A 20,487-nucleotide genomic window follows, 5' to 3' on the forward strand; every position below is an offset into this window, starting at 1 on the left:
ATACTTACAATTTTCTGGGATTCTCAAGGGCCAGTATTGGAACACTATCAGGAAAAAGGTTCAACAATCAGCAGTACTCCTTACAGTGAGGTGTTTACTTAAGAGCTGAAGCCTAGACTTTGGATTAAATGCAGAGGACTGCTATCCAAGAGCACTGTGATAATGAACATAATAGTATATGACTGCAAACCTCTGCCCATACTGTTGACTCTCTGCAAAAATTTAGTTTTGAGGCATTAAGCATTCTCCCTTAAGTCCTAATCTTGTTCCACTGGACTTTCAAATTTGTTTGGTCCCCTGAAAGCAGCGCTCAGAGGACTAAGATTCATTTCTCATGAAGAAGTGAAGACAATTGTGCATTGACGGTTCCCAGGCTCAGCCTAAAATACTTTCTCAATAAGGGCATACAAAAGTTGACCGACAGACAAAGAGTATTGAAAAGCAAGGAGATCATGTCGAAAAATGATGTATGTGTCCTTTCTAAATGTTGAATAAAATAAATTCAGAGTATGGATAATGTTTGGCTCACCTTTTTCAATCAGGATTAAGTTCTGGGTGGTGATGTTATGTATTTTCATCTCAGGTTGTTTCCTGCTGTTGGTGGTGGTTCTCAAAGAAAACTCTTTAGTAATTTTTGTAAAGTTTAGTCTGATTATTACAATTTCCTTTAATGGCTGTTTATCTGGGAATTTTTGCCATCATAGTTAAATGACAGCTTTTCTGGATATATGATTCTTGGTTGGCGATTTTTATTTTTCTTTCAGAGTTTTGCGTATGCCATCCCACTGCTTTCTTGTCTACATGGTGTCTGCTGAGAAATCAAAGCTTAGTCTTACTGGTCTCCATTGTAGCAACTTTTCATGTTTCCCGAGCTGCTCTCGAGATTCTTTTCTTTGGTTTTGGAAGTTAGATTTTGATATGTCTTGGTGATTTTCTTTTGGGATCTATTCTGTGGGTTCATTGAGCTTTCTGCATTCTTATCTTCTTGTCTTTCATGATGTTAGGGAAGTTTTCTTTTACCAACTCTTCAACAATGGTCTCTGTGCTTTTTCTTGTCTCGTCCTATTCTGTAATTCTGACTCGCCATAGTTGTTCTTCTTCATGGTGTTACACATAACTCTTAGGCACTCTTCAAAGTTTTTTCAGAGTGTTTTTCTAGCATTTTAGTATTGAAAGATTTTATCTTCAAGCTCAGTAATTCCGGCTCCCATTGCTTCAGATTTACTTCTTTGTCCATTTCTGAAATCTGAGTATTAATCCTCTGGATTTCTGATCGCAGGTTTTGTATTACTTCAAATTTGCATTCATCTTGTCTGTTCTTGTAGTATTTTTGTAAATTCTTCTCAAGTGTTTCCTGCGTTCTCCTTGCTTTCCTTGATGCTTGCTGTAAATCCTTTGAAAGTCTCTATATATCATTCCTTAGAATCCTTTTTCAATAAATTCTATTACCTTTTCTTCCTCAGAAACATTTTTTGGGTCTGCACCTTAGTCATTTCTTAGAGCCATTTTCTCTTGTTTCTTCATGTGAGTTAAAATTATCTGTTGCTTCCAGGGCTTTGTGGGGTTGTTGTTTTTGTACTTATTTGATGACTAAATGCTGCTATTTCTTAGGCTTTCTCCAACTGTCTCCTGTTGGTATAGTTAGAGACTGGAAGTGTATATACTGTTCTTGTTCAATGTTCACGCACCTCAGTTGAGGGTGGGTTTGGCTGGCATTGGCTCCTGTCTTATTGTTGATCAGGTGGGACACGAGCTGGTACTGGTTCTTGCCCAGTGGGTGGAGCTGAAGAGGAGAAAACTCTGGGGGGCTTTCCCAAGCCAAGGCGTTCATAAGGCAGTCTGAAGAGGGATGGGAGAAATTCCTATAGGCCTCAGTGTTATCTACGTTCAGATCACTCATTCCCCAAGTAGTTTGTGGAGACCCTGGACATAGCTGGTTTCAGTGTTTTTTAGGACCACAGGGCAGCTGGGGACAGGGAGACTGTTCAAATGCTGGTCTGGTAGCTTTGCAGGTCCTATAGGTCTGGAGCCAAGTCCACCTGAATCCCGGCTCCAAAGCAACAGAGCCAGCTCCCTCTTCACACACTTCTAACCATGTGGCTCTGAACCCCCAGAGAGCAGGGTGTACACTGCGGGTGAGTGGGTGCACTGGCCACACCTCTGGTCACCAGGAAAGCGTGGGGAAAAAGGACTGTCACGTATGTGAATCTGCTCTTTCAAGAGACCGTCTGTTGCCAAAGCTCTTCACCAAAGTTCACGATGATTGTGCCATGTCAGGCCGACTGTTCACGAGTCACTCGCCCTCCCTCTCTCTGCTCAGTTACCCCTCCCAGCAAGTACTCAGTCCACTTCCCTAAGCTTTCCTCTGGAGTTCAGGGTTTCAAGATTTTCATATGTGTGTGTTTTCATTTGGTCTCTCCTGTCCTGGTGTGGCACTGTGGGCTAATGCGTCAGACTGCAAAGTCATTTGAACTGCAAGGTCGTTGGTTCAAGCTCACCAGCTGCTCCTTAGAAACCCTATACAGGGTCGCTATGGGTCGGAATCAACTCGACGGCACTTAAAAACAACAACAACATCTTTGTTGTAGTGTGTCTGCCTAGTTTGTTATTTTGTCAGAAGTCTGGTCTTCTTTTCTTTTCGTAGTTTTTATCATTTTTATTTTATTTTCAACTGTGAGTTTTTAATTATTAATTCGATTTTTAAAAAATTGAACGGAATTAATGCAAGCCTAGATCCACCTGACCACAGTTCCCAAACTCACCTGTGTCAACACTCAAAAAACCAAGGCTCCTTAACAGAGGGGCTTATTTTAAGTTTTTAGGGTCTTTGGATATATACCTTTTGCACAAGCGAGAAAGAACTATATCTACAGAAAGTTCCAGGCACAACTAAGGCTCTCTAATAGGCCTTATCAGATGGGACTATCACATGTTCCTATGGTCCATGCATCAACTGTTTGCACGAGCCCATCCAAGATGATGTTGACATTGCAGACATATGCCAGTACCCCGAATGCTCTTGGGCCCTATGTCCTCCAAGTTACATTATTAGGATACAAGAGATTAATATATAATATAGGAAAGACCAACTGTATTGGACCTTCCCCCGAGCTCTGAAATTTTCATACCTTGAGAATGGGTGAAGAAGAAAGGAACCTTTTTTTTTTCTTCCTCTTGTCATCCCCCTTCCCTTTTTTATTTAAAAAATTAACTGCATTTTCAAAACCTGCCACCCACCAACAGTCTGAAACACTAGATTGTCTGGTTCTGTTTCTATCAACAGACACTATTTGGAATCAGTTAAAAGGACAAATAATACATTTACTAATCAGCCAAAGAGCTACAGCAGACATTTTAATTCTCAGCCTTCTATTCTCATAAAATTTCTGAACAAAAAGAATCATATTTGAATAGTGCTAGCTATGATTTCCAATTAAGCAGGCATCTCCCATCTACTGATCTCCAAGAAAACTAAGTGTTAACTAAGATCATAGGAAAATAATTAAAGAATACAAGACTTAGTCTATTTCAGCCACTACCCTATAAGACTTGGGTACCCAACGTCAAGATTTCTTTTTAATTGACTCAAAGAAAAGACTTGAGGAAGAGAGGAAACAGTGTATTGTTTATTTGAAAAAACATACACAAGAGATCAAAACATGGGTTCCTACTGGAATTTGAAAGAAGATGCCTTTACTTTTGTGGGGCATTGTTCCCTGTCCAGTTCTAAGAGCTCTCTTTTTTTCCCAAAATGAACATATGTTTCCCTTAAAGTGACTTATTTTTTCCTATCCTGGTGTTATGCAAGATCTCTGCTTATTTTGGCGATGGAAACAAAATACGAAGAGCCACCCAGAGTTCTCTAGTCCAAAGGGAGGAGGTTCCCAAAAAAAGCAAAGTTTTGCATTTGTATTTCCTTTCTGCAGTGCTAAATAGTGAGCAGCATTCCTCAACAGAGAAAAGCCGGGCAGATGAGGAGGCCGATCCTCAAAGACCCGTTAGGATCATGAGTGACAGGTGTGAGCAAAGACTATTGTTGAAACTTCACAATCACTTAGGGAGAAATTGGCAAAAAAAAATGAGGGATGAAGGATTAAAATGTTTGTGGGAAACTGCAATGAAAAGATAATGGAATTTTTCCATAAACGTTTTGAAGACCCTTGTAGACTGGATAATACAAAAAGAAATAGTGTTTTCAAACACAAAATCAGAGGAAAGGAGCTGCCATATTTCAGGTGTTATTCCTGTTGAGTGTTGATGAGTTGGTTCTAATTCATAGCGTCCCTGAATAGAGTTTCTGACGAGCGGCTGGTAGGTTTGAACAGCCAACCTTGTGACTAGCAGTCCAGTGTTTATCCTAAAGCACAATACCACCACTCCTACTTTTAATACAGCCTGCTTTTGGAAAGAACTGTGATTCCCCAGAAGGAGGCCTCCTTCCGGGGAAATCACTTCTTCCCAAAAAGTAATTCTATACCTGATCCATACATGGAACAAACAGAGCAAGCTCCTATTCCATCAGCTGGAGTCCATGAACAACCAAATTCTCTGACTGGAAGGCAAAGCCAGGCTTCATTTTTACAATCAAAAACCTCCCTAAAGTAGTCTGAAGGCTGAAGGTGAAAACTTTAAAACTTAAGAAGGGGCCAGCATGTTTCTACAAGAAAAACAAAGCGAAGCTTGCATACATAAGATATTGGTTTCAATGAGGAAAGACGAACGCCAAAAACAGTATAAGAATTAAGCACTCACATAATAGATCACTGTGAGCAAAGTTCTCCCGCAGATGTTGGAGTGGGTGATCTAAGCCTCACACTTGGAAAGGTTGTGTGACTGGAGTCATGATATATAAAGTAAGACCAAGCGCCAACATTTTGATTTAGCCAAGCAAACGTGGCTGTTTTTGTTGGGTGGAAGGGGCTTTTTTTTTCCCCCCACTGGGCAAAGAATTATGGTAAACATCTGCTAACCACGGCTACAGAAAAGGTGGTTGTTTTCATACAAGGAATAAATCTAATTAATTTTAAGTGAATACATTTAATTAATAAACCCACCCAGTAATAGTATTCAGTCTTTCAATAATTCAGCTTGCTTCTAGCCTCAGATATATTCACTATAGGAGCACTTAACGGAGAGTTTCCGGACATTCCCCATGTAAACTTCTTGGGGAAGTACTGATGTGGCATAAGAATTTTCTGTCTCAAGTGATACTTCAAAAACCATCTTGATTTCACTTTGTATTTTATTCCTTACACAGTTGTTTTACAAAGTTCTCTGGTTCTGCTGGCAAGACTTTATTATAATACATACATTACCTAGGCAACGAAAGTCACACTGTAAAAACGCAGGAATTAGTGTTGTAATGCGTTTTAAGTTTCACCTCGCATATAAAAGTCTCAAACTACAGTTCTCTGTCAAACTACCTCTTTGAAAATCATGATAAGAAATAATACAAACCAGAGTGGTTTGAGGTTTTTGTTTTTTTAAGAAATTCCTTACTTGGTTCTTTCTTTAAGAAGGAATGGGGAAGACGTGAAACTAACAAGAAACTGAATTATTCAGGCTGTCATTCAAATCCATCAAATTGGAGCTCCAATCATATTACCTTAAGGAGCTCTGGTAGCAGAGTGGTTATGAATCAGGCTGTGAACCTTAAGGTCAAACAGTTCAAAACTACCAGCTGTTTCACACAAGAGAAAGATGAGACTTTCTGCTCCTGTAAAGATTTACAGCCTCGGAAACCCTGTACAGGGTCGCTATGAGTCAGTTCTGACTCCACGGCACATAACCACCACCACCCATGACATTACTTTTGAACAACCAGACACAAACCCCTGCAAAATGAGTCACCTACAATTGTTATTAAATGTTCCCAATTAACAGAAAAGAACAATCATAGAACCCAAAGTTGCATTCTGAGTTAAGCAAATTTTTTTTTACATTCCCCTCAATCACAGAAAGGTCTCCTGGATTTAGAAAGGCAGTATTGCATAATTCTATGCTACCAGTGAATAAAGGTCAGTGGTCCTAGCCCACCAAATGGCACCACCAAAGAAAGAGCCGATGATCTGTCTCCGTAAAGATGACTGCCAAAAAAACCATACAGCATAATTCTGTTCTGTAAACGGCAGCATTCTGCCCTCTAACCTTGAGTCTGAATTGACTTGATAGCACAAAATATAGAAACAGAGTTCCTTGAATGTATTAAATATTTTCTCTTCTTTGGTTTCAGTATTTCTCATGGAAGAAGAACACAACAATTTCTGAAGGTCAAACTTCAGTAAGGTTACTGAACAAATAAATATTAAATGTATCAATGCTGTGTATTCCAAAGGTTGCTGAACTGGATCATAGCTGTTGGGTCAGGTGACCTCTAGGAGAAACATAAAAGCCTGGGGGCAGGGACTGAGGTGTAGGAGTTCCAAAGAAGTCATCAACAAGCATCCATCAAACACCTTGTATGTCTTGGTAAGGTACTGTAGGATAAGTCCTAGACTGCTAAGCTGTTCAAACCCATCAACTGCTCTTCAGATATCCTATACAGGCTTGCTATGAATTGGAACCTACTCAACAGCACCTAACAAAAACATGTGTCAGGCACAGAGCCTGGCAGGACAGTGGGTTAAACACTGGACTGATCAATACAAGGTCTGTGCTTCAAGCCCACCAACAGCATCCCAGAAGAAGCAAGAAGCTGTCTATTCTTGTAAAGATTTGCGGTCTCGGAAATCGGAAGGCACAGCTCTACTGTGTTCTCTCTGTGTGTGTGTGTGGGGGGGTGCTATGTGTATACATAGCATAGCGGTGGGTGAAGGGTGACGGGCAGAGGTGTTATCGTTTTAAAGTAGGTGACAGCTGATGGAATTTCGAGAGGTAATGACATCCATTTCGGCATTTGGGAGAGGATTTTAGTGCTTATTTACTTGCTTGCTTTCCACAAGGAAAGTTATATGCTAAGACCTGTAGAGTGTTATATGCTAAGAACTGAAAGAAAGAAGGGAGAGATGGAGAATGAAGTAGCCAGCAAGCTTCAGATCCCGTAACTGTCCTTAAATAATAATGAACCATCAGACAAGAAAGGACTACAGACACCCAATCTTATTTAATAACTGTCAATGCCTTCAGCTGTGAAGGCGAGTCAGTCTTAATGTAACCCACTACTTGCCCCCAACAGAGTCAAGATTCATTTCTACAAGTAAGTGCAATATCAGAGGCCACTGTGGTCAGAACCGGAATATAACTGTGTTCTGCTACACTAAATTATGCTTACATAAAAATTCAAAGCATCCATCATATTTTTATAATAGAGGGATTAAATCAGCTGTAATTTTCAAGCCTTAAAATAAAACTCCAAGCTTTTAAGTATATTCCTAGTGCAAGATAATGTGACAAATGTCATAATAAAAAAATAATGTCGTGGGTGGAAATCATTCTTTATCCTTTTTTAAATTTTCCTTATGAAATGCATCATTTTAACCTAATGCATTTCAACATACTTATCCACAAATGTAAATTTGTTTTGATAAAATGAAGAGCCTTTTAATCCAAATTGCACTGTGACGCCTCTACTCTGATCTGCTTTAACTTAGTAATCAGAGTTAACAGACTGCCTAATTAACCAAGTCACCGTTTGCCAAGATCCAAATATGGGATGAATTGTGGGCCAAGGAGAAAATATGATGGACAAGGAAATTATTAATTCAGGGAAACATTAAAAGCATGTGGAGTTAAAAGTTCTTTGCTAAATCTCACCATCTTTAATATCTTTAATTTTTTTCTAACGTTAAGTAACGTGAAAACAAAATAGATTCCATTCAGGGTTAATAGAAAAACAATTTAAAATCATCTAGTCAAATTGATGGAGTCCTGGTGTGGTACTGTGGGTTAATGCGCTGGACTGCAATGTCGGTTTGAACTGCAGGGTTGGTGGTTCAAGCTCACCAGCTGCTCTTTGGGAACCCGATACACAGTTGCTATGGGTCAGAAGTGACACAGCATCTAACCACAAGTCAAACTGATAGAACTAAATTAGTTATTTCAGCTTTGAAAATCTATGAAGTAAAACTCATGTACCCTATGATAAGGAGCCCTGGTGAGACATGGTTTAAGGTCTCGGCTGACGACTGGAAGGTTGTTGGTTCGAACCCATGCAGCATCGCCTCAGGAGAAAGACTTGGCACTCTATCTCATAAAAATTACAGTTTAGGACCCCCTCGGGGGCAGTTCTATTCTGTCACATGGGGTTACTATGACTTGGAAGGTACCCGATGGCACCCAGTAACAATATTCTACTACATAGGAATCACTGAGTTCTTAGTATCAGCACCATATTCCGTTTCACACAGATCTATGCTCAGCACCACCTAAACCCTCTCTATTCCCATGTACCAGAAAAATCAAGGTTTAAAAATTCTTATTGCCCACAGAAGTGAACGAATAAGCATGGCACATTTTCATGATTCTATTAATGTAATTCACCATAAATTTATCCCTGGAGGCTTGACTCATTAAGTCCTGGTGGGGTACCATAGTATAAGCACTTGACTGCTAACCACAACGTCAGCGGTTCAAACCCACCAGCCGCTTGCCTCTTGGAAACCCTATATAGGATGGGTATGAGTTGGAACCAACTTGACGTCACATAACAACATGTTTTGTAAGCTACCTTTCTCAAGTAATTCCAATGGAAGTCTAAATATAGAGTTTAGCCTTGGAGAAGAGATGGTAAATCCACAAATATGACCATTTTTTTTCACTTGACTACTTGGCAACTCCTATTCATCCTTCAAGGCCCCAGGAAAATTTCATTGCTTCTGTGAGACCTTCCAGTACACTTCCCCACCTATCTTTCCCTCGACAACATATATGCAATCCATCGGTATGTGTATAGATTCTCTATCAAGGTATTATAATTAGCTTTCTATCTACCTTGTAGATCTCAGTAGGTTAAAATAAGTATCTTGCCATAGGATATAGAACAATGACATATGATAAGTGGATAGATGGACGGAACATGGAATGGAGCAAGGTAAGTAATGAATGAACTGCAGATGCCTAGCAATCAGAAACTCCTGGTGTCCCGCCATGGGATATGCACTCGACCTCAAGGCTGGTTTGATCTACAAGGTCAGTGGTTCAAACTCACCAGCCACTCCTTGGAAACCCTATATAGGGTCGCTATATAGGCATTTAACAAAACAGAATAGCGAAGATACCTTGGTATCGCTGTAGGATAAGCACTGAAGTGCTAACCACAAGGTTGGCATTTCAAACCCACCAGCCACTCCAAGGGAGAAAGATGAAGCTGTCTGGTCCCATAAGAGTTTAGTCTCGGACCCGACACAAGGTTACTATAAGTAGGAATTGATTTAATCGCAGTGAATTTAGTGTTTGATTTGTTTTACAGGACAGACGCTAAGTAATATTTTAAGGCACTGACTGCTCTCAAATGCAGCAAATTTCACTGGAGGTGTACCAGTATAAGGTAGACATCTTCATGGGGAAAATCTCAGAGATGAGATTCAGTCATGGGTAACTAGACTATGTGATCTGGAAAGATTCATTCCAACCCTGTACTGGTATGTACTTGCTATGCATCACCTTTAGTCTCTTATTTGACACAGAAGACAGGCCGCCATCCCATCCGAGAATCCTGTTCCCTTCTTAGGGAACCAACATCTTTTCACCTACTTTTCACTGTTTTGTGTAGGTTGGACATCATCTACAGATTTAGACATAGCCATGTAACCCACTCAAGGCCCCGTATACCATCACACCCAGCTTCCAATCCACCCCCCACCCCATCTCCCACACGGCACACACCAGAGTAATCAAATCAATAAGATTCTAATTCTGTGACAACTTCTAAAACTTCAGATTCCTTTCTGCCAGAGTTGTAAAAAGATGGATTCATGGATAGCTACACCATGACACAACAAGGTAAAAACCTACAGGAATGAGTGGATCCAATAAGAGAAGAGACCAAGCCCAAGACTTAATAATGTGATATTAACTCTGGATCCCTTGTTCCAGATGACTCCGAAGCTAGTTCTACCATCCAACTTTGCAATATCATGAGCCAGTTAATTCTCCTTTCTACTTAAACTGGTCACACGAAGACATAACAAACTATGGGCTCCATTATTTTAAGGCACAGATACATTAAAAGTGTTCTCTTTGTATTAAAAAGGACATTCGATCCTTGAAATTGTTAAAGTGAAAATTGCTTATCTGTGATCCCTTACAACTGGTATTTATACATTTTTTTGTAAGTCTAACATTTTACTAACATTTGAAGGTCAAAGTCCTTGGAATACAGCCCATGAATCTGTAACTCTACTCATCAAGTTACTAAAGACTTCCAACTTTTATAGCCAGTATTACCTCTACGTAGCTCAGATTTTCAGCTTGGTAAATACAAAGCCTTGTAAGTAACATATCCCAAGAACTAAAAGAACATTCTAGATATGCTTGGTTGGAAATGCCCTTAGGAAAGTCCTGCTGATTTGGGAAGGTGACTCTCTCCACATACCACACTTTTTCACACAGGTAACTGAGCAGAAGAAATCAAATGTTGGGTAGTCGGAGACTAATATGAAATGAGACAAGAGCTACAGAGATGAGGTTAATTGGAATAATGTCCCAGAGAAAAATGAATCCAAGATCTCGAGGAAACGTCTTTAACAGGCAAATCCAACAGGTGATGACGAATGCCAGGTAAGTGGTTGCCCTTGTTCCTAATCATTCTGAAATGTACTTTCCTTTTCCAGAGGAAAAGCAGAAAGAGTTAAAAAGCATTTGAAAATGTCTAGGAAGATCATATAGGCCCCTGTAGATGGTATCAACGTATAAAGGCTCAACATGTAGCAAACAAGCAATCCTAGATTGAAAAATATATGCAAAAACAAAGCAATGCTTGCAAATCAACGCTTCATAAAAGCCTCTGCCTAGGGAAGATTATATCACATACCAAAACCAAAAACCAAACCTACTGCCTTCAGATCAATTCTGACTCACAGGGACACCATATAGTGCTTTAAACATTGTAAATCTTCACAGCATCAGACAGTCTCATCTTTCCCCCACAATGGTTCAAGATTTGAACCACCAACCTTGCACACAGCAGTCCAAGTCTAACCAACAGTACTGTGAGGATGCCTTGCTTATATGACATAGTGAAGCAAATGTGCCTGGGTTCAAATCCCACCTCTGCTCCTTCTAAATTGAGCAAGTTACTTAACCTTACTATGCCCAAGTTTCTACATATGTAAAATGGATTTTTATGCTCACCCGTATATCAGGGATGGGGAACATTCGGGAACAATGGCGGACTAGATAAGACCCGAGAAATCATTGGGTCTGGCCCTGCCAAGGCAACCACAGTTCTAGTTATCACATTCACAATGAGTTAATTAAATGCTTGACCAAATAAACTAATTTTTAAGTTGATAATTTTGTATGGCCTGCAAATAATGTTATGAATTTGGGCTGAAAAAAATGTTCCCTACCCGCTGCCTTAGGGTTATCGTGATTTAAGGCCAAGTGCTTAGAATCCTATCTGTCATCTCGTATGTTCTCAATAAAGATAGCTATTATGGATGGCACAATGTTAAGTGCTCGGCTGCTACCTGAGAAGCTGGAAGTTCAAATTCACCAGTCATTCTGCTGGAAAAAAATACCTGTCAGTGTGCTCACGTCAAAATGACAGCGAGGACATCCTATGGGACAGCTCTACTCTGTCAGGGTCATACTGAGTCAGAATTCACTTGATGGTCACAAAATAGGGGAGACACTTTCAAAAAAACAAAAGTGGTTCTATCAAGCAACTGCTATACAATCCAGTTTATTAAAACTTCCCAGAATTGTCTGCCCCCAGCCAAGAGTTTTGAAAATTCTACTTCAACCACTCAGTACTGTCTAAAGGAGAAGGGAAAATTCTGCACATGGGCTTTGGCGATAGCATGAAATGTAAATTCTTCTGGGTATGAAAACCTAGATAAACTCAAGAAGGCCTAAACATGATCTATTCAAGAAACAGAAATCCACAGATATTGCCATGTTTAGGCACATTTGCTTCACTATGTCATATAAGCTAGAAGCAGGAGAGTAGCTTTGTGTCATTGTTCATGAATTACATTGGCGAGTTATGTACAAAGCATACACATCGTGTCTCCTAGTCAGAAACCCAGGACAGAAGGTTACTGAAACCACTGAAAATTGGCATTGAGCACTTCAAACCCCAGTACATCTTCACCTGAGTCACTGGCATTTAGAGCTGGCTTCATGGAACTGGTCCCAGACAATGCAGCCAAAATTTCAAATGTCAAAGCAAATATTGCCAGAAAGCTCCTAATTTTCCCCCTCTGATAGGACACTGGGGCACCAGGGTACTGAGAAGAGGATGGAGCAAAGCGTATCTAGGTCGTCAGACTTCCCATGTAAATTGCACTCAGCACGTCTCACGTTACACTCATCTGTTTCCCCTTTTTTGAATTATTATTTTAGGTTCTGAAAGGATATTTGGAGATGGTGGTGTGATATATTTTGAGGTACCAAAAAAGCTGGGACTCCGCCACTGTAAAGGCTGTTACGAGTTTAACAAAACTTTTTTTTTTTTTTTTCTTCCCTCTCTCCCAAATCGCTTGCTTTGCTTACTTGAAACTCAGTGAATTTTATCTGGTGATTATTAGAAGTTAAAAGTTGATGCCTTAAACTTCTATTTTAACAACACTTGCATTTAAATTTTCAAAGCTAATAAGAGAAAAATGAGGCTTTCTGTTCCTGTACAGCTGTTACAGCCTCTGAAACACTACACAGGGTCCCTATGAGGTGGGGTTGACTTCAAGGTATCTGACAACGGCAACAAGTTGATAAAGTATAAACTAATAAAAGAAGCATCTGTTATAATATGCTATCTAATCCTATTTGCTCTTTAAATCGTGTAAATACAGTATGTGACTTAACATACATCTTCCTTTACTATCAGAGAGCTGTGGCTACACAGAGAGACAAGGTCCCTTTCTGTGTGTCCACTTCCCACATAACGTATTCACAATTAACAACACATGTCAACCAGAGGCATGAAAAAATAATATAGCAACAATAACAGATCATCATATTTAAGCTGGTCAAAGAAAACGGTGCTAACAAAGCAAGATATTTATATCCACACTCTTTTCAGTCTATGTAAACAGGGACTTTTTTCAAGAGAGAAGTATGTGAACTTTCTGGACAGATACATCAAGCAAACAATCACACCCCCCCTGAGAAAAAAAAAAAAGAAAATTTACAGGAAATTTAAGGTACCACTGATTGCAAAACAGGAGATCAAATCAGATTTAACTTAAGGGCAAGACCTCTCTACAGCAAGGTGGATTAAGGACAACACAGTCCCTGAATGTTGAGTTTCCTAGGATTTGTGGATATGAGTCAGGCTTCTAAAAGGAGCCTTTGCAGTGTTTGAGGTTTATAAACTTGTATTATCTGTGACAGATCATAAACAGCCAACAGCCAACATGTCAACAGCAAATATAAACCAGACCATTCCACTACCAGCTCATTTTGTACTTTTTAGTTTGAACGTTAATTCAGTGCATGACACATGAGTAAATATCTGAAGGAATCAAGGCTCTTGAAAATGAAGATGCCAAGAGCACTGTGAGTTTTGCCGGGGTAGCTCCCAAGAGCCATTGCTGATCTTTCTAAATTAACAGCATCGTCGCAGTTAAAGCTGCAGACCCTGAGGTTTTCATACATTACCTCATTTAATCCTTGCAATAACGTGATGAGCTAGGTTCACGCTGTTACCCCTACCTCAGGACAATAAACTGAGGAACACAGAGATGAAACCATCTGTTCATAAACGAGGGTGCAGAGATTTGACTTCAAAGCACAACAGCTTTACTAACTGGTGGTGGTGGTTAGGTTCTGTGGAGTCAGTTCTGACTCATAGTGACCCTGTACAGGGTTTCCGAGGCTGTAAATCTTTACGGGAGCAGAAAGCCTCATCTTTCTCCTGCGGAACAGCTGGTGGTTTCGAACCACTCACCTTGAGGTTCGCAGCCCGATTAGCACCACTACGCTAAAATTCCCACAATATGCTTTAGGCCCAAAGGGCAAATGATTCTACCTACACGGAGTAGAATTATGACTGGGACACACAGACAGTACCATTAGCCTCTGTGGTTTACACTGGAAGGGTGGCATCCCATTCCTATAATAAAGGTGATGTGTATAATTTTGACTTCTTACTTCCTCATCCAGACGTACATTTTTGGGGTTGTTGTTAAGCGATCCCGTATAGGGTTTCTGAGGATTAGCTAGTGGGGGTTTGAATCACCAACCTTCCAGTTAGTGATCTATGCTTATCCTACAAAGCAACACCAGGTATTCCAGATGTTTCTTAGGTACTATGTGCATGTAGGAATTCACAGGGAGATCCCCAAATGTTTTCCTGATAAGATTAAAAAATACTGTGTGGGTGCTGCCAGGGTTCGCTGCCTTGAGTTGGTGGACTCAGAGTGACCCTGTATGAAAACGAACAGAACGTTGCTCAGTCGCGAGTCATCCTCGGGATTACTGGGATGTGAGAGACTTCTGTGTCACTCAACGTCACTGGGTGTCTAGCCACTGTCAAGCATGGGGAGGCCACAAAGAAGAGAGGCTTACCCCTTGCTTACGGCCCGGAAAACAGGTACACGGGGTTTCAAAAAGTTCATGGGAAAATTCCACTATTTTTAATTCCATGTTCCCATGAACTTTTTGAAACCCCCTCACATATAAAGGACCTGCCAACTGTGAAAAGCACAAAACCCCAAGGGCTGACATGGAGAAAAACAGAAAGAGAGGGGCTCTCCTGTGTTTGTTTTTGTTAAGTGCTGTGGAGTCAGTTCCAACTCATAGTGACCCTGTATAGGGTTTCTGACGAGCAGCTAGTGAGTTTGAACCACCGACCTTGCTTTATCTTACAGCACCACCCACTCCAAGGTGTTGATATTGGAACTGAACACTAAGGAGCACACTACCATCTGTAGACAAGGGAGATTTTATGACAACTGAGCAAAGTTGTTGTTGTTAAGTGCCGCCCAGTTGATTCCGACCCATAGCAACTCTGTAGAGGGTTTTCAAGGAGAAATTGGTGAGCTTGAACCACCGACCTTGTAGTTCAAATGACTTTGCTGTCAGACACATTAACCCACAGTGCCACACCAGGACTGAGCAAAGTTGTTGTTGTTAGGTGCCATCAAGTCAGTACCTACCCATAGCAACCTTATGCACAGTAGAGCGAAACACTGCCTGTTTCTGGGCCAACCTCACTACTGTTGCCACACTTGAGTAGTATTTAAATAAAATATTTGGAGCCCTGTAGCAAAATCTCAGGATTTCTACGATTCTTTAGAACAGATAAAAGTCACTCTCTCTACATAGCCAACTGTTATTAAGTGATGTGTAGTGGGTTCCGACTCACAGCGACCCTATATAGGATTTCCAAGGAGCAGCTGCTGGGTTTGAACCACCAACTTTGCAATTAGCAGTCCAGAGCTCTCCCTACAGCGCCACACCAGGACTCCACACAGTATATGAAAATACAGCCACTGGTAGGCAGAATCTTGAAAGGTACTAATAAAGTCTGGTGGTTCGTGCCCTCAAGATGATCAGTTCCAGGACATGGAGTCACAGTTAAGGAAATCACTGGAAAGTTCTAGTACATTTAGTGTTTGACTCCCCCACTCTCATCCAACAGTACCCAGGGACTCCAGAGAAGAACCTAGCCCACGTGGCTGCAACTGCTTCTGAGTCTTGGGGACACAACTCCAACTGGACCATCCCTAAGCACTGCTGACAATCTTTGCCGCAGTCATTCAGCAGCTTCTGTGAGTAGATGACACTGTTCTGTGAGGGCCATTCCCACGAATATCAGTGGAAGATCAAGCCCACTTTGCAAAGTCAGCACAGAGGCAGGGCCAGGTGATGAGACAGGGGAAGATCGACATCGGGGAACATCAGCCTGCACAAGTGAAACCCTACGGAGTTTCAGATTATCATCAGCAATACCAACTTGAAAGCAGTTAGTGAATTCTGCTTGGTAGGCAGGCCCATTGTCTGAGTAAGGAAAAAACGGAATGAAAAACGAACTGTGTGCCTCTTGAGGGAACTTGTAAAGAATGGAACCCAGAGATGTAAGGACTGTACAGGTGTCTTTGAAGACTGGCATCAAGGCCGTCACCCAAGGCTCTCCTGGAATTTACAAGGGGATTGCAGGTGAGAAGCAGTGGATAGTGAAATGATCACTGTCTACCAGTAAAAAAAAATGACCAACAAACTAACTACAGGAGTGTAAAACTGAGTTGAGACAGAGGTCTGCTGGGATGTATCAGGTGCTGGGATCTGTGCTGGAGTCCCTGGGAGGTGCGAACAGTTAATGCACTTGGTGGTTAACTGAAAGGTTGGAGGTTCAAGTCTTCAAGTCTAACCCATAGATCTATGTCTGAAAACTCAGCTATTAAGAACCAGTTCTACTGTGATATACATGGGTTATCACAAGTTAGAGTTGACTTGCTAGCCACTGGTCTTAGGATCTGGGCTAAGTTTTTTACAAGGAACATCTCAGTAAGTCTTCTCAGGGAGGCAGATTCCTTTCCCCAAATAAACAGGACCCAGTCCAGAGAGATTGAATAATTTGCCCAAAGTCGTTCAGTCAGTAAATGGAAGAGGTGACCCATCTGACCTAAACTGCTCTAACTTCCAAAGAAGACACTCTTGGCCACATCAGCTATCCTACATTCTATATACGTTGTTGTTGTTGTTAAATGTCATCAAGTCAGTTATTCTATATATATTAGTTGTTGTTAAGTGCTGTTGAATCGGTTTCAACCCCTATAGGGTTTCTAAGGAGCGGCTGCTGAGTTTGAACTGCCAATCTTGTGGTTCAAACTAACATTGCAGTCCAGTGTATTAATCCACAGCACCACACCAGGACTCCATTCTATATACATAGCAGTTATGTAATGAATGCTTTTAAATGTATCAGTTACTGGACATTTTAGGAGCACACACCACAGACAAGTGTAGGCAGAGAATATATTAAGAAATATTGGCGTAGGTCTCATTCTGTGAAATGAACATTTACAGAAGGCAAACCTACAGGCCAATCTGCAATTGACAAACTGGACAAAGTTGGCTCATTTGTGTTCCCTCCTTTCTCTTCTCTCTCTCTCCGTTAAGTTTTTGGAAGACATACAATTCCAATGATAGCAATGAGACTACATCGTTACAAATGCTGCCATCCTTGTAGTTAACAGCCCAATGGATACCCCGTAACATCACCAGGACTCCGTCAGAAAACATATGAGGAGCAGTTAAAGTCACAGAGATCTAGTGTAGAAACTATTGCTCTGTCTGTACCTCATCACAAGAATAGGTAGAGAGTACCAAGCTGATGACAGCGTCCCTTGAACATATTGGAGAGAAGAGAATTGGGTGTTACCAGGATTTCACATTAGTCCCTGAGACTTAACAAAAGATTATATATACAGGAGAGAAGACTCATGAGCAAATTAGGTAGTTAAAATGTTAGTTTATAACTCCCTTGAGAGAGAAACCTAGTTCTCAGATTTGCCATACTGTAGGAATATAACAGTCCTAAAATATTTACTGAAATATGTATCTTTGCCAAGAACAAAATAGGCTGAAATTCTAACATAAAAATCAAGCAAACCACCAAGCACGCATGGCTGAAGAGTGTCAATGGAAGGCAAAAACATTCATTTAAAGTACATAAAAATTAAACACAGATGAAAAATTGCCATGATCGTGTGCAAACGGCTTCTACAAATGCTCAGGTACTCTTCTCCTTTTCTTCCTTTGTACCCGAAGCTAGAATTGACTGTACGCTGTTCAAACTGAAGGCTGCATTTCTTAAATGTACAGCATGTTGTTGTTGTTAAGTACCGTCGAGTCGGTTCCAACCCATAGCGACCCTGTACAAGGTTTCCGAGGCTGTCAATCTTTACAGGAGCAGAAAGCCTCATCTTTCTCCCTCAGAACAGCTGGTAGTTTCCAACTGCTGACCTTGCAGTTCGCAGCCCGATTCATAATCGCTAGGTGGTTAGTAGGGAGGCTTCAGGGAACACTCTTTAAAGGGGCCTGTGGTCTTAGCTAGGAGTTTTTTTCATTCTAGTCCCTGGCTTTCTGTCTCTTCCTGCCAGATTACAGAGGCAATGGCTAGAGATTCAGCAGCCACATTGTAACCTTGAGGAGACAGAGCAAACAAAACAAAACAAAAAACCCAGAAGACAAACTTGCCAACTAAGGGCTGCTCTCCACCAGATGGGTTTTATGTTAGAGAATGAACAACCAATTTTTAAAAAAGGATTATGAGACTAAATCTCTATTACTTAAAAAAAACAATTTCCTAGCTGATGCGGGAGAAAGATGAGGCTTTCTACTCCCGTAAGGATTTACACCCTCGGAAACCCTGTACAGGGTCGCTATGGGTCGGACCCGACTCGACGGCACTTAACAACAACAACAACAACAATTAGCTAACAATAGGTCTAAAAGATCACACTCCTTTTTTTGTTGTTGTTGTTTAAGCAAAAAGAAACAAGAAAATTCACGGACTGGGATTCTGATTGCCATTCTATTCCCAAAGCTGTTTGTTTAAGGACGACTTTCCTTCTTAATTAGTGCTGCTAGTCCAAGGAAGCCTATTTGCTGAGCCTGTCTCTATGTTTTGACATGCAGGACGTGTGAAATTCAAACATACTAGTAGACATTCAAAGCAGTATTATGTATTACAGCTTATATTAAAGGTGGAAGATCTTAAAACACTCTCAGATTCTGATGATTAAAAGAAATTTAATCATTCTTCATTAGCATTTGATCTTTAGCCTGACATAATCTACCTTTATATCCCTTCAGCCACATTTGATACTAAAAAGACATTTCAGCAGCTTGTCGATCAACTGCAAAAGAGAAGGAATGTAAAGAGAAACCACATTACTCAGAAAATAAAAGAGCACCCCCACACATTCATTTAGCTCATGAAAGTCCAAAGTGATTAAAAAGGTGAAAAAGGTATCCTCCACTCGATGAACCAAAATGACTGTGTAGAACTACCATACATCTGTAAGGGGTTTTGAAATTTCCTAAGTGCTTTCACACATAATATCTTGTTTCACGCTTACAAGGTCAGGGAACTGGTACCCAGGTGTTGAGTTTATAGAACATTTGTCCACCTCTGATGTACTGGATCAGGGATCAGTAAACTAAGGCCAGCAGGCCAAATTCAACCTAGGCTGTTTTTGTAAATAAAGTTATATCGGGACACAGTCACATCTAGATATAGAAGTATTGTCTAGGATGGTGCTGTCCATTAGACACTGGACTGCTAAGCACCAAAGTTGGTGGTTCAAACTCATCATCTGCTCCTTGAGAGAAAGATGGGGCTATCTGCTTCCATAAAGACTTAAGAGTCCTATGAGGGCCACTACAATTTGGAATCTATTCAGTGGCAACGGATCAGGGTTGGCTGCTTTTGTGCTATAACTGCAGAGCTTAGAGTAGTTGGGGCAGAGAAGATAGGGCCCATGAGATGGAAATGTTTGCTATCTAGTCCTTTACAGACAAAGGTTGCCAACCCCTGCATGAAATCACCTTCCCCAGTTACATTCTTCTTGAAAATCGTAACGCTAGCACATAGCAAACAGCAGACACATGGGGGCTTCAAAAAGTTTATAGAAAAATTCAGTGAGAAAAGAAAGTAATTTTTTCCCATGAACTTGAACAAAAAGTCCCATCATATTCCTACTGGCTTTGGAAATGGTACTCGACAATGGGAAAGAATCCATTATTTTCCTTGGGAATATTAGATCTCCTGCCCGAGGAAATGGATGGCAACTTTTAGAAGGTATCAAAAAAAATTATTGGTGTATGCTACTTACCCTGAACTTTGAACGTGGCTCACGGCCATAAAAAGCCTGGGGTCACTGGGAGGGGGCATACATTACGCCACAGAACTGCAATGCACAGAAGGAAGCTACGAACAGAAAGAAAGAAGACTGTAAGTTCATGGACGCATTGTGATACTTCCAGGGCAAGACATACACCTATTCCTTTTTGATACACAATGTTTACATTCAACATACAATCACGTACCTAAGTGCCCATTTTATCCTTTCCCTTCTAGAACACCAGTGATGAATCAAGTTCATATTTAATATAAGTTTACTATAACAGAATTTATAGTGTCGTTGTTGTAAAGTGTTATCAAGCCGGTACTGATGCATAGCCAACCTTTATAGGGTTTCCGAAGCTGTACTGTGTGTCTTTGAGGAAGCAGAGAACCCCATCATTCTCCCATGGAGCAACAGATGGGCTCAAACCACTGACCCACTGACCTTGTGGTTCACAGTACAGAGTCTATCCTACAAAGCCACTGTGCTTGCCAGAATGTGTAACAGAAGGATGCAAAAAGTTATCAAGGCA

At 40.8% G+C, this 20,487-nt stretch overlaps 1 protein-coding gene across 1 annotated transcript in view; it reads right to left on the bottom strand.

Moving 5' to 3' along the window:
- Positions 1–20,039, bottom strand: part of FOXP1 (forkhead box P1) — a 519,679-nt gene extending 499,640 nt beyond the window's left edge. Inside the window, exon 1 of the mRNA XM_006874620.1 lies at positions 19,944–20,039. The gene's annotated coding sequence lies outside the window, so the exon portion shown is untranslated. The remainder of the gene's footprint in view (positions 1–19,943) is intronic.
- Between the last annotated feature and the right edge of the window lie 448 nt (positions 20,040–20,487).

Source organism: Chrysochloris asiatica, unplaced genomic scaffold (genome assembly GCF_000296735.1).
Source record: "Chrysochloris asiatica unplaced genomic scaffold, ChrAsi1.0 scaffold00290, whole genome shotgun sequence".
NCBI lineage: Eukaryota > Metazoa > Chordata > Mammalia > Afrosoricida > Chrysochloridae > Chrysochloris > Chrysochloris asiatica.